Source organism: Amblyomma mixtum, chromosome 8 (assembly GCF_055824585.1).
Source record: "Amblyomma mixtum isolate Tamu chromosome 8, ASM5582458v1, whole genome shotgun sequence".
Lineage (NCBI taxonomy): Eukaryota > Metazoa > Arthropoda > Arachnida > Ixodida > Ixodidae > Amblyomma > Amblyomma mixtum.
Window position 1 is genome coordinate 85,645,857 of NC_143019.1, and position 15,159 is coordinate 85,661,015.

The 15,159-nt window shown below is 45.4% G+C and overlaps 1 pseudogene; it reads left to right on the forward strand.

Moving 5' to 3' along the window:
• Positions 1-13,603, forward strand: part of LOC149333280 (cytochrome P450 2A9-like) — a 61,156-nt pseudogene extending 47,553 nt beyond the window's left edge.
• The last annotated feature ends 1,556 nt before the right edge of the window (positions 13,604-15,159 follow it).

Genomic DNA, 15,159 nt, shown 5'->3' on the forward strand with positions numbered 1-15,159 from the left:
ACTGCCGCGTCGCAGCGAATCGTGTTATTCGAGACTGGTGTGACTTCATGAAGCGTAGCAGCTAATGGTGGCTTCCATTGCACTAAGCCATTTTCGAGGTTATTTTTGCAACAAGAAGCGCTATTGACCTTATTATCATAGCGCTGCTATTGAGCATCGATAAAAAGTTATTAAAAAAGCACCGCTGCTATTGATGAGCTAATCTTGCAAGCCTTATTGAGATACTCTTTACTCCATGATGCCCCGTTAAGAGGATGTTGCTTTCTTCAACATGAAGACGTGGAAAACGATCCCAGCCCGCAAGCTTCTCTGCAAAAGCTCGATTACTATTTTTTGCTTTCTTTACCGCTTGAGGATCAGTGAGCTTTGTGTTCTGCCATTATCGGATCCTGGACGGGCAAAGCCAGGGCTTATGCCTTCTGCCTGCGTAATAACCCCTGTACCCATGATGCTTCATTCATGTTTGGCACGCTTAAGCTTTACGACGGCCATTGGAAAAGGGACGCGAAGATCCTCGAAGCTGTGTGCTGGAGAAAAGTTGGATCCTTCAATGCTTGGCTATAAAATTTGTTTACAGCAGTGTGGTCTTGGATCACCCGGTTGGAGGCGATGGCTCGAATTCAAACGCACTACTCAGCAGTCTACTCATTTTCTAGGAAGGTTTGCAGCGTCAACTCCCAAACAAAAGGAAAAAACGCAAAGGGGCATTGTTCCGGTTACCTGAAAAAGTGGAAATAGTTCTTCAATATGGTCCCAAGTACAGCTTTGAACCTATGCTGGATAGGTGCGACCTTCTAGCGTCCGTACACAGGATGGTTGACAAGGAACTAGTTGAAGAGAGAGAATGCTGCCTTCCTGAGAGTATTGGAAGCCTGCAAAAGAGTTTAACTAAGAAGCATGGCAGCTCCAAAGTACTAGATGAAATGGCCAGTCGTTTCGGGAGCACGATCCTGGTCTTGCCTATTCGGACAAGAAAGGGGATTTACTGTTCTGCCACAGACCCTTTTCGCGGAAAAAGCAACAAGCACGGTGAGCAAGAACTTCCAGGCTGTCAGTCAGACGTCCTAGTTTAAGAGCAAGGCAACTGCACTATTAGAGGAGCTAAACCTGCAGACGTTTAAATACCAGGCGCCAGGAAGCAAGTGTGATGTAATGAACATCTTCTTTACGGCAAAGGACCGTCATGTTGCCTGTCCGTTCAGGGGGATTTTAACAGAGAAGGGAAATTGGCAGGGCCAAGTCAGCAGGTTTCTGCAAACCCACGTGCAAAACCTAAAGTCCGAAGACCCTTTCAAAATTGACGGATCTAACCACTTGGTTGAAGTACCGCCCGGTGTTGTCGCCTGCCTCTGTCCCGTCCTGTTTAGCAGTTTCGCTCCTCATGGTGTACCACGAACTGGCCCAGAACCACGTCTTTCTAGGCTGGAATATTACACTATGCATCCAAAGCTTCACTGTTAACGTAGACGCTTCGTCAGATCAGCATTCATATTGAGTTCAAAGTAAACAATTTTAAGAATATTTGGCATGCCAAACAAGAGTAATAAATTCCATGATCAACATGCACGACTGATGCTTAACGTTTGTGAACCTACGTGCTCACGGTGACAGTTAATAAAAGAAGGGCCTAATCGTTGTTAGCCGCCGTGGTGGCCCTGTGGTTACGTTGTTCGGCTGCTGGCCCGAAAGACGCGGGTTGGATTCCGGCTGCGTCGGTTGCCTTTCGATGGAGGCTAAATGCAAGAGGCCTATGAACTGTGTGAAATCAGTGCACGTTAAACAGTGGAGGAAGTCGAAATTTCCGGTGCCCTTCGCTACGAAGTCTCTCATAGCCCGAGTCGCTTTGGAACGTTAAACTCCATAAAGAAAGACCAAACCTGTTGTGAACCGCATGCGCCACGTACACGTGTCGTGCTTATCTTATATGAGGTCCACCGACCGAGCCATGTGCTACCAGCAGTGGTCCCGGTGACGTCACTAGCCAAGGGGCTATAAAAACTACTAACCGTTAATAAAGCTTGTTCCTTCTTTTTCGCCAACCACTTGTCGATTCACTACAGTGGCAACGAGCGGCTTACCCCCGGGCATTGGCTGCTCCATGGCAGCCCAAGTTGGACCGCCGGGCTATGATGAAGTGGAAGAGAGTTGGGAAGCATACAAAGTACGTCTGGAGTTTTATTTTGTAGCCTACGGAATCGAGGATTTCAAGATACGACGGGCGCTTCTAACGGCAGGTTTAAGTACAGCAACAGTCGGCATAATAACGGGGCGTTGCGCGCCGGCCAAGATTCAAGAGCTTACCTACGAGAAGCGGGTCCAGCTACTGACTGAGCATTTTGCGCCGCAGGCCAATGAAATAGCGGAGTCTTACAAGTTCTTTACCAGGTATCTCTGTCCTGACGAAACAACGTAGGACTTCATTGGCGCAATGCGGAAGATGGCCTGCGGTTGCAACTTCGGCGAGTCAAGAGACAAGATGCTACGGGACAGACTAGTTTGCGGCCTGCGTGGAGCTGGAGTTCAGCGAGCATGAACTGTATGAACTGCTAAGAAAGAATGCACGCTGGCAATGGGGAGTGAGTAAAGATAAAGCTTTCCGATTAACCCAGTCGCTGCTACAGGAGCCAAATTTTGGGTGCATTAAGATCCAAATAAGCCCCTTATCTTGGAAACCGATGCATTCGCATGCGGCGTTGGCGCAGTGCTATATCACAGAGTAAATGGGCAAGATCTACCAATCGGGTTCCGATCACGAACTCTGTCACCGGCTGAGCGGAATTACGCGCAAATCGAAAGAGAGGCATAGGCTGTGGTCTTCGGTGTAAGAAAGTTCCGGGAATATATACGCGAGAATCGGTTCACGCTCATCACAGATCACAGGCCCCTCCTCGACCTTTTCAGCCCTGTTAGCCCGTTCCAGCTATGTCCGCTGCACGGATTCAGCGTTGGTCCCTCCTACTTAGCGCCTACAACTCCATGATAGAGTTTAAGCCAGGGAAAGCGTTAATTCCGGCAGACACCCTCAGCCGCTTGCCTGTACGGCAGAAGCATGACGCTAAAGCTGCTGAAGACGACGCTAGTGAGTACGTCCTTCTAACCGATCACTTGGACTCCGGTCCGCTGTCGGCGAGCGATCTGGATACGATGACTGTGGACGATAGCCAACTTGCACAAGTCCGCGATTATATTCAGAATGGCTTGCAACCTGCTCAGGAGCCTTGGCGCGCATATATGCACAGGAAGGACGAACTGACGTCCAGCCATGAAATTGTGTACTAGGGGCATCGAGCGGTAATTCCGAAGAGATTGGCCCGTTCTGTATTCTGGTACCCAGGACTCGATCAAGACATTGAGAAGCTGGCTAGGGCATGTCCAACCTGCACGGAATGAGGCAGCATGCCCCCTGCACGACAACCCATACCTTGGCCAGAAACAGCGGAGCCGTGGTCTAGAATCCATGTTAATTTTGCGGGTCCTGTGGAAGGTCACATGCTGATGATTGTGGTAGATTCTCATACCAAATGGATCGAGGTCACTCTAATGAAGACTGCCAGTTCGGGAAAAACAATTGAAGCACTGCAGACTATGTTCAGCCTCTTCGGCTTGCCGAGGACCCTTGTGACGAACAATGGGCCGCAGTTTGCTAGCGAGGAGTTCAGGACATATATGAAGCGCAATGGCATCAGTGATATGCGGACAGCTCCCAAAAAACCACAGTGTAATGGTCTGGCGGAAAGCGCGGTACGAACTGTGAAGCACGGGTTAAACAAAAAAATCTCTGCCTCTCCCGTAAACGAGAGTAGAGTAAGCATGAAATGTTTACGGGCCTAATGTCATCTCGGTGGACACCCGAACCGCACCGTACAGGAAGGGAGGAACGCCACCACCCGTTCAGCGCGATGCCTTGCCATTTGAACGCAAGGTTTTTTGAGGAAAGGAAATGGTGCAGTAATTCTCTGCCATCTCGGTGGACACCCGAACCGCACCGTAAAGGAAGGGAGGAACGCCACCACCCGTTCGGCGCGATGCCTTGCCCTTTGAACGCAGCCCTTCTCCCCCGGATCACGTATGACAACGAAGTGTAACATGGCATTTATGTGCTTTTTGCACGCGTTATTAGAAATCGGAAATTATAATTCCGTGCATTATCAAACCCACAGCTCCACTGATATCTTGATAAACATTGAGAAGGCACTGGCAGCAGTTATTTTTTGTCTCGTTTGGAGACCAACCGGCGCTTGCATGCCGGTCGCGTAGGAGGGCTTAGAGAGTCTCGTTAAATCTCGTTAAGTCTCGTACGGTGCCCGGATGTTCTCGTTTTAGAGCCCGGATGACTGGAATTCAGTGCCCGGATGAGTGGATTTCAGTGCCCGGGTGATGGCTCTCGGTCTCGGCGTGACGTCACCACACTGCCGACAACGGGAGCTAAAAGCATTTCATGCTTAAAACACGCGAGGTAGTTTGCAAGCTCGCCTGGGCCATATTCCTTCTCTGTATCAGCGCAGTCCCTTTCCCAACGGGAAGATCTCCGGCTTCCATGGTTCTCGGATATCAGCCACGCTGTTTTTTACACAATGTGGTATCACGACCCTTTCCTTCTGCAGATGAATACTACACCGGAAATCCGCTGCACAAGGAATTCTGGTTCAAGAACTACGGAGTGGGCGACAAATGGAAACCAGGCGTGGTAGAGTCCACCGAGGGCTCACGCATGACAACGTAAGGACAGCAGATGGGGAGCAACATCGCCGCCACCTCGACCAACTAAAGACCAGGATTACCAGTGTGGAAGGAGCTGACGTTAAGCCCCAGGCACCCACGGAAGCATCAATGGCTCAGGACAGCGCAAGCGCATCGGTGAAATGCAGCCTCAAGGTCACGGCAGTAGGGAGAGTCGGTCTCGAGCAGGACCGGAGAGTCAAACGGCGCCAGACGCTCAAGCCGAAGGCTGCACAAACGAAGCACAGGGAACAGACGCCGCTGACGCACCGCGTAGGTCAAAATGAAAGCGTCGGCCACCCGACCGCTTCACTACTTAAGGGGGAAGAATTGTTGTGAACCGCATGCGCTACTGACACGTGTAGTGCTTATCTTATATGAGGTCCACCGACCAAACCATCTGTTATCGGCAGTGGTCCCGGTGACGTCAGTAGCCAAGAGGCTATAAAACCTGCTAACCGTAAATAAAGCTCGTTCCTTCTTCTTCACCAACCACTTGTCGATTCACTACCTCTTGTTAATCGTTGTTAAATCTTATAACGGTTTTATCCAGCTTCCAGAAAAAAAAATCACATTTTCTCCTTAGAATTTTCCAGACTGTGTAGAGACTGCTTTTCAATGTAACACACCTTCAAGTCCGAGTGCTCGTTTGCAGATGGTTCACTCGATGCCTGCGCTAAAGTAGTTTTGGTTGGTGTAATGTGATGTATCTCCTTGCAGGCCGGTATCTTGTGGGGAATATTGTTGGCTTAATTCTTGGAGGCATATTTGGCCCGACCCGCTCTATAGTAGCGCACATGGTTATGTGTGCGGCCCGCCGACATGACATTCAAAACAGAGTGCGGCAAGAAATCGACGCAGTAATAGGTGGCAGCAGAACACCCAGGTGGGAAGACCGAAAAAGAAGCCGTTCACAATGGCCTGCATCTGCGAGATGGAGCGATGGAATGAGAGCAGGGCTTTTGACCTGCCACGCACGTGAGTATCGCCCAATGTCTACCCTAAAAATACGAGTACCTCGCCCTACACGAGCATGAATCTAGTGAAAAGACTACGGAATAAATTGGGTGAAGCGTTGCGAGCAATGAAATGCTTTTCAGACATCGGCATATATTGCAGCCTAGATTGCAGTATAAAGGCTTAAAATCAGGAAAACGATTCGCTAATAAATTAAGAGAAAAACAAACATCAAGCGAGTGATGTAATGTCATGAGGAATTGGGCAGACGTAGTAATATAAAAGCGATCGTGAGAGTACATAACGGAACATTGTAAACTCGGGACATGTGAGGGAAATACTAGCAGAAGACGGTTGGACCTTGCGCAAGGCTCGTTCATTTGAAGATCAGTAATTTGCCCTTTTTTTTCCTGCAGCCGTCTCCATGAGATGGTTGTAACAATAAAATCAAACACGGCATAAACAAGGGTAGTTGCCAAAAGTGCGAGAATCAGGTTTCATTAGTTGTACATCTTCAGGAACAGTGGTGCACTTTTGAGGTACACCAAACCGAACGAGTGCGCAAAATACAGCGCGAACTGGCGACCGATTTTGATTGGAGCTGGATTGTTTTTTTTACAGGGGGTACACATGTGACTCCTGTCGGACACAAAAGGTGGAAAGAAAAAAACAACAGCAGAAACAATGAAAACGAGAAACAATGCAGGCAGGCCTACACAATGGAACAAATATCTCGGTAGCCTAAGGAATTCCACTTCTTTTGCTGACAGCCACGACGACACGTCGCTGATGCACTTGGCTGGGCCTACCGATTTGGTTTCCAAGGCTTCGGTTATTTCCTTTTCTATTTTGTTGCTCCAATGGAATAAGAAAACTGTTTCTTGAAATAGTCGCATGCATTTTTCGCGTCGGTTAGAATGTGACAAGAAGAGGCCAACTTTCCTCGGTGAGTAACGGATCGAGAGTTATTGGTATGCTCACCAAGTCTTTTGTTTATGGAGCGGTAGTATTGTCCATCGTACTTAATACCACAAGACAGCGCTGTGCAGTATACAACACTATGTGTCACATTCAACGTGCTGGCTCTCATGCTTGTTGATACTGGACTGGGCTCTGGGGACACCACCACGATTCTTCATTCTTGCACAAAACTCGATACATCTTTGAAATGAGCAAAAGAAAAACAAAATAAATAAGCAAAACACTTGGTAAGCATTCCAAAGGCTATCGGTCCTTCGCTCACCCAGTAAAGTTGGCCTCTCATTGCAATCGCTGAGACGAATGCATGGAACTGTTGGAAAGAACCGCTCTCTTATCCTATTCAAACCCGAAAATAAAATGAAAGTAGTCGCAGGCCTTCAATAAAATCACCAGGTGCTGAAAAGTGCATCAGATTTGTGTTGTCGGTGTCAGCAAAAGAAACCGAATTGGTTAGGCTATCCAGGTGAGTTCCTTTGTGTAGACCTCCTGGCTTTGTTGTTTCAATTTTTTATTCAGTTTTCCTTTTTCCTTGGATCTTTTTTGTCTCCCACCGGTGGCACATGTGGTACCCGTGTAAAAAACATGGATCTTGCTTTATTTAAAATCACTCTCTGTTGTGCCCTAGTTCTGTTTTGCTGTTCGTTAAAACTGTAGGGCGGTACTTCAAGGGATAATTGCCGATGCAGGAAATGAATATCACTGCTTTTTAAACACTTCTCAGCACGAAGTGGCTGCATAAGTTTGATGGAGTAGAGCGAAAGCGGCATTGCTTAAATTCGAACGGAGAGTTTCTGTCACAAAGAATTTCAACATTCCGGGTTCTTAGCTATTGCCGTTGCTTGATTATTTCTCGCGACCAAGTAATAAGGAAACATCTATTAAAGGACACTTTATGGTGCACATTCTACTTTCAATCAGAGATTGCCTTTGTTCACTAGTCAATATATAAAATATAGTTCTCTCACATGTACGATGACGAGATAGGCATAAGTTCATGAGTAGACACTATATACTAGCCACTACATCACAATGGCGCCTGTCCTTCGTCTCCTCGTCTTTTTGTGCGTGTACATGTAGCGCAAGGTCTTTTTCAAAAATGCAAAAGCAACCAGCACGGCAACATACGTTACTGAAGTAGTGAAAACCAATCGTCGCTTTTGCAGGTGACTTCAATAGCTCAATACTCACTCTATAATCATCCAAAAAAAGCCTTTGAAAATAGGCGCATCCAGATAAAAATATTTCTCTTCGCAGCGCCCGCTCCATTGCCGCAGTAAACACGAAGAAAAATATAGGCGAGAAAAAAAAGGCAAAGTGACGCCCTTCAGTAAATCAAAACCACTGAGATCTTAAGATCTCATTTTTTTTTGTAGGTACTGGAAACTCTGAATACTGCCCTGAAATACAATCATCACTCAGTAAATTTATGGAGGCACGCAGCAAAATGTGCATGAAAGTGGACAACACAGTTTTGAATACTGAGAAAGAGTAATAATTACATGCCCAATAGATGATAATGAAAACACCGGTTCACTGGACATGTTCACTGTTTATGTTTATTGCACATGTTTACTGCATATGTTGACTATTCATCCGAAACTCTACCGTCAAAGTTAAATCTCTTGGACTCAGTACTGCCGAATTAGACCAAATTATTGCTCACATTATTAACTAACGATCTCAATACATTTGAAGAATCAAGACAAGTTAATAACACATAACTCATCACGATGCATATTGTACAGATATGAGCACCGTGCATCAGTTCGAAAGACGCTAGAAAATATTGTTTAATTCCCTGCTTCAGGCAGAGTTGTTTTATCATATTTATTAACTTGTGTCGGCGAATTGTATTTGTTAATTCAAGCTTGTATTTGGAAATTTGGTATTAAGCATAACGAATGGCTCCTGAAGAACTAGCTGCTTTTCTTTGCTTTTATAAGAGAGTTTCGGAGAGAGATTATGTGGCACAAAAGGCGATCTAGTTTAACAAGGGTAATGTGCAGTTTGAATTACCCCGTAAATACAGAGTATATTTGTTGTGTTTGCTTTAGCACGAACGTTCGATACATAGCGTAACTTTGTGTTGCATTACGGACGCTAGGAACGAAAACATACTTTTTAAGTAAGAGAGAGCTCAATATTTGTGTGCAATATCTTAATTATAGACGTCATGGTAGCGTTGTACGACTTCAATACTATGTGAAGCACGTTATCCCCAAAGAAAAACGTTTCAAAAGTAAGTTCATATCCGAATGAGTCTCGTAATGAACTTCAGAAAACGAGGAGCATGTGTTAACCTTTCGTCATCCGAGTATTTAACTTAAAACATGTATTGTTTTCACTGAAATCAGGGGGAAATAAGTAATGTGGTCGTGAAATTGTGGCACCTGCTTATTTTGTCTTGAAACTTTAATCAGTTGCTGATAGACTTGCTTTTTCCCTCAGTGCAATATGCATGTTGAGTTGAGCCCTGGAGCCGCCGGGTCGCCACCGGCGATCAGATGGTTTTCAGCTTTCCCCTGGCCAGATGCTAGGTTATTCGGGACGAAATGCTTGAATAATAGGTCTATGACCTCACCCTGTGCAAAAAGCACCTTGCGCCTTGGCGTTTTTTACACAGTGCTGTCCTTGCGGAATTAAACCTCAGCATAATCATCATTATTATGAGTAACCTTGTCACTTGGATATTTTTTGGGATAATAGATGTCATTCTAGGGCAGACTGGAATTTTTTGTCCTTTTGTACAAAACAGTTTAAGTAAAACACAAATTAAATTCGTGAAAACAAAGTTATGGCACTCTGTGTTTTAACTGCGTAAATAATGAACCATTGCTCCACGTCTTGAGATTGGTGGCAATGTATAAAATGCGTGGGCCTCACTAAAGCATTTTCTGGATGTCTGAAATAGCGCAGAGTTCTTCACTAAGTATGTGACGCGGTTTTTGTAATTTCATTTCTTCGGTGGCAGGAGTAGCCATGATCTGTCAGTGGACAACTTCTTCATACCGAAAGGCACTGTGGTGTTTTTCAACCTTTGGGCCGTGAACAACAATCCTTCAGTGTGGAAATACCCCCACCTTTTTGACCCAACTCGATATTTGACGGAGGACGGGACGCTGATCCGCAAAAAGCCAGAGGACCATGTCGCATTTTCCGTAGGCGAGTAAAGTATTGGTGTCAGAGTTTAGGCAGAACACTGTGTGCATAAGCTTAGACCAGCCATGTAGAAATCGCGGCGAGCTTGAAGGTTGTGTTCGCAGATATATACAATGCACAAAAGAAAAAATAAGGAGCAAAGATGACCGCTTGCGCACCACTCTTGTATTGTAGTTGAAGCATGGATAAACAGCCTCATTCAGAAGCAAACAGATCAGTACCTAGGAATGATGATATACGCTTAAGTAGTCAGATGTGAACCAAACAATAATGTACTTATAAAAAGATCGCAGACATTAAGGCATTGTAAGAAACTGCGGGAAAAATGAAACTTCTCCAGTCAAGCAGGGCTAATTCACGGACTAGTCTGTCGTAATATTTCTAAGAGCAATCCTGAACATGCGCTGAAATCATATCTGTCCTTAAGCTGCCACAAATGTAGTGGCTCGTCGTGATTAAGGCCGGACAGTGGGAAAAGTGGAAAAGAAGGCTCTTTGCAGACAACACTTCGAAAAGAAATAGCTAACCATTCAATTTACACATCTGACAATCGGCTGACAATGGTGAGCCCACTTAAGACCAGAGGACAACTGCATTTGCTCTTCGTTAGTATACACACTGAAGTTAAACAATAATAGAAAAAGCATGCTTGTCGCAGAAGAAATATTTGGAAATACTTGTTACTGTCTTGCCACTGTCGCTGAAGAACACAAAATCGAAGCTAATGTTTTGTCTCGAGTGAGCTGGGCGTGTCTGACAAGTGCATTGTATGTATGGATATTGGACGCGCACTGCGGCGCACTGCACGTTATGCTGCATTGCTTCAGCCCAATGGCTTGGCGGGGAGCCTGCAGGCTTATTTGTTTTGAGGGCACTTGTATCCGCACTCCCCGGGTCTGAGCGGTCTGTGTCTGTGAGAACCCTTTGAATAGTAAGTGTAACCGGCTCAAGGGGCTTGTGGACAATTCACTCACGCAGTGAGCAGGCGAAAGCGAACACCTGCAGTTTTAGGCAGTTGGGTGCCTCCCTTTTTCTTAGTACGAGTGGAAACCATTGATTTTGAAGAATAGGACTGCGCATAACTGGCCCGTTGAATCAGAGGACGCCTCAATCACGCTTTCAGATATTTCGCGGTGGAGCGTCCACCTTCAAAAAAGTCATTTCGCATAGTATTTCGTCTGTAGCAATGCTAAGCTGCTGTAGCCAGCAATATTTTTTTCGGTTTCCCAGGAAAACTACGCGTATGCACCTTAACTGGAAAGCCATGGTGAAGAGAGTAGGGTCATTACACCCCGTCATCACCCCGGTGCTTTGACGTGCGTAAGCAGAACGTAGGCGTCTTACTGAAGGAGAGGGTTTTGCCGCATTCTTGTAAAAATTCCCGTTTATACGCCGCGGCCAAAGCCGACCAAATCGCATTTCAAGCATGCGTATATAATTACACGCGAACACGCGCAGGGAAACCGGGGTACTATAACTATGTGGCACCTCAAACACCAGCACTGCTCAGAGGAAAGGGCGAGTACCTCTTTTTTTTCCTTGGTCTTTCCTTTGCCGAGTCGCTCACTTCGTGGCAATAAAGGATTTTAGATTCTCGGATGTTATCCGGTATCCTGTAAAAGAGGAGCAGTGTGAGTTAAGAAATGTGCACTTTATACAGTCACCGCTATTTGCTCATGCGAGGCATCTGGCCTCAGCATGCGCTAAGTTAACAGAAGCTGTTCGTTGTAGTTCGTTAGAAGCGCGGCATTCCTATTGTTCTTCTGACTCTTGACCGCCATTAATTATTTGCTTTCCTTCAGTCCCCATCTATAGGTGAATGAATAGCCCGGATTTCATCGAACTTTGCGAAGATTTCCCAGGAATGCAAAGAACGTGGTCTCTGACAATGCTTGTTCCTTAAAATGTTTTTTATGAAGGAGATTTGAGGTCATGGTCTTTACTATAGGCTTTGGGAGCGACAGTCTAGATCTTCGCCTTCAAAATGCTATGGCTGTGGAACACGTGTAACACACAGTTTTACCCAATTTATTTAGGTGGCTCAACATCTTATCGGGTGCTATATGCTATACTTTCCACACTACTTGTTTTCGGGTCTTGTAACTTTGGATTACAGATATACTGCCTTTATTGCAGCCCTCGTTTTCGTTGAAATTCAGCTGAACTGCAAGTAACATCGAATTACGTCGCTGAAGCTTAATTGAAGATCAAAGTCATACGGGCCTAGTTTATGGCTTCAGCGCAAAAATGAACGCATAGTGCAGTATTAAAAGGTTTATCCTTTTATTAGCGCACAATTCATTGTGACCCAAATGCAGTTCGCTCTTCAAAAGTAAGCTGTATGTTTCAGATTTGCAAAAACACTGGAGCACTGAGATATGCCAGAGAAAGGTTGCGTAGAAGAAACCACAGCATTTTTAAGCTCTATGTGCATTCTTTGAACTATAGTCATCCTAATACGGGAGTTACTTTTCCGCTCCCAAAGCTGTTTTTTTTTTGCGTTGCGGAATATTTGTTGCTGTCGTGCCACACACGTACGACAGCAGCAGTTTACGTTTTCCTGTCAACTCGTACTGCACGAGGCGTTTTACCTATTAATCGGTATCTCAGTAAAAGGCGCGAAATCTCTCTGCTTTGCTGAACCCTTTTAGGTGCAATTGTTCGTTACCGTCTAAAGAAATATTTTCATGCCTAAACAGCAAACTTAGTGCCGAAGGAAAACAATAGATTAGTTTTCCAGAGCAAAATAACTGCGAGTAATCATGTACAGGAATGTGAAAGAAATCAAGGAGGGGTTCTTATCTATTCTAAATAGCAAGATCGAAATGGCAGGTCTTGTCACCTGAACTCCGGAAGTATCATGGAATCTGTTTTTGTTTGAAAAATGCATTACGCTTGAAACTGCGAGAAAAAAAAAACTGTTGCAACTGTGCAACTGTGCAACTGCAATGTTGCAACTGTGCCAAAAGTTGTCTTTTTAAAAATGACCTGCGACGTGCTGAGCCGCTCGCTGCTTCGATTATGATTATCTACTGCTTTCTATCGACCCAAAACAAACAAATAAACCCCTTCTAGGTGCAGCATACTTTCAGAGACCGTTATGCATTGGCTCTTTACAAAGTTGTGTATAAAGCGCCGTAACTAGGTAAATCAATTTATATCGTAATTTTCGATACCAAGAATTACTTATTTACTGTATGGTTCACAGATCCACATTCGCAGCGATTCGAAAGTCATTGAGTTATTGCTACCCCATGCTTACGTCTAAGTATTATAGAATCTGTAGAAGCACATCTTCAAATTATTATGGTCTAAAATGATTATACAACTTGGGGTTTCTTTACGCCGTGTTTCATATTTATCGTATTTATTTTCATAACAGATGCTATAACAGATGCATAACGCATTTATTTTCATAACCGCGCTCTATCAAAACAAAGGGCCTGTCAGTTAGCAACAAAAGCAACGTAGTGTATGTTCTAGTACGTTAGAATGGCGCTTTGTGCAATAACTGTTTATAGTCCAGATAAAACCGATTACTTACTTATCTAGGAGCACGAACGCGCCAGTCTGATGTTGCATTTTGTATAACGCAGGCAAGAGGTCTTGCCCTGAAGAACCGTTCGCCCTTATGGAGATCTTCTTGATGATCACCTTCCTTCTTCAGAGATATGATGTTATCCTCGGTCAGCCGCTGGATTTCGACGTGGGCGACAAAAATGCTGGTGTTAGCAGACTTGAGCATGTGAAGCTCAGGTTCATGCCACGCTGTGCCATGAAGAATTGAAATGGGCAACGCCGTGTTTCTTACTATCGCTTCTCCATTTGCTTCTATTCCTGTGGTGTGAGGTCGGCGCGTCACACCATTTTTTCTTTATTCGGGCATGCAGCAATGTTAAGTGAGCCATCCGTCATTCATTCAAGAATCATGCTCGAAATTATGTGGCATTAGCAGATCAGAACAGGCAAAGAACTTAGAATGTTCTCCCAAACTTGTCTGGCCACTTGGCGGTATTGCGGGAACAGCTTTTTTCCGCGCAGAATCCGCGAAAGTAAATGTCGTGCAGTCGCTTTCAGAAGAAATTTTTTTAGGAACTGACTACTAACTACTGGAAGAGGTTACTTTCTTAAGTTGCTTAATACTTCACCAAGAATTGGTTCCGCGCATTCATATCTTATTTGCGACATGGCGTGCAGTTGTCCTGCTTTGGGCGTGTGTTTTTTCCTCCTATTACTTTGGGGCGATTGTACTTATTCCGTTTTGACCACAGCAGCGTATAAAGATTTGTAATTTCCTGTGAATAAAGCCTTCGGGCGGTGCAGGATTAAGTATTGAGTAAACAAAATAAATGCGTGTACAGCAAACGAAAATGACATACCGTTTTCTCGCTATAGAGTGTTGTCATACTCTTGAAATGCACTGCACTAAGTTTACACGATGTGCCACGATGACCTCTACTCGATGATAACCGAAGTCTTGTAGTGGGTATCAGTCAGGTAATTAGACTGCTGGAACGGCGTCTTCGTTCTTCCGGTGGCGCTTTCGATAGGCAGCAAGCTTAGTATCGCTTGCTGCTTTCGAGAGACGCGGACCAACCACCTACAACCGCTTATTTCCCAGCTTGACAGCGCGCGGTCCGCCAGTCACTCTGAGTTCCAGCGCGTCGCCTCATTCCGTCGGTTCTCTTTTGTGTGCGGGGCAGTGGGATCAGTGCACTTCGCTGTTTTCGCTTCATGACGCGCAGTAGTCCCCTTGACTTCTTCTTTGGCCTTACAGAAAGCTTGGGCCCTTCTTGTACGCTATCGTAGCATTGTCTATAGAGATAAAGTTGGAAATATTTGCTTAGCCGCACTTTTAATGCATCATCATCGTCATCATCATCATTAACATCATCTTCACCCTAACTACGCGCACTGCAGGACAAAGGCCCATCCCATGTCTCTGAAACAAACCTGGTCTTTTGCCTGCTGCTGCCTCCGTATCCCCGCAAACTTCTTGATCACATTCACTCACCCAACTTTCTGCCGCCCCTTGCTACGCTTGCCTCGTCGTGGAATCCACTCCGTTACCTTTAAGGACCAGCGGTTATCTTGGCTTCGCATTAAATACCTTGCCCTAAGCGCATTTTTTCCTCTTCATTTCAAGTACGATGTCAGTAACCCGCGTCTCCTTCACCGTCTCCGCCCGCCTCCGATCTCTGGACGTTACACCTATCATATTTCTTTCCATATCTAGCTGCGTTGTCCCCAACTTAACCTTTAACCCTATTCGTTAGCCTCTACGTTTCTACCCTACAGGTGAGTACCGGGCATCATGATCATCAGCTTGACTGCTCTCACTAT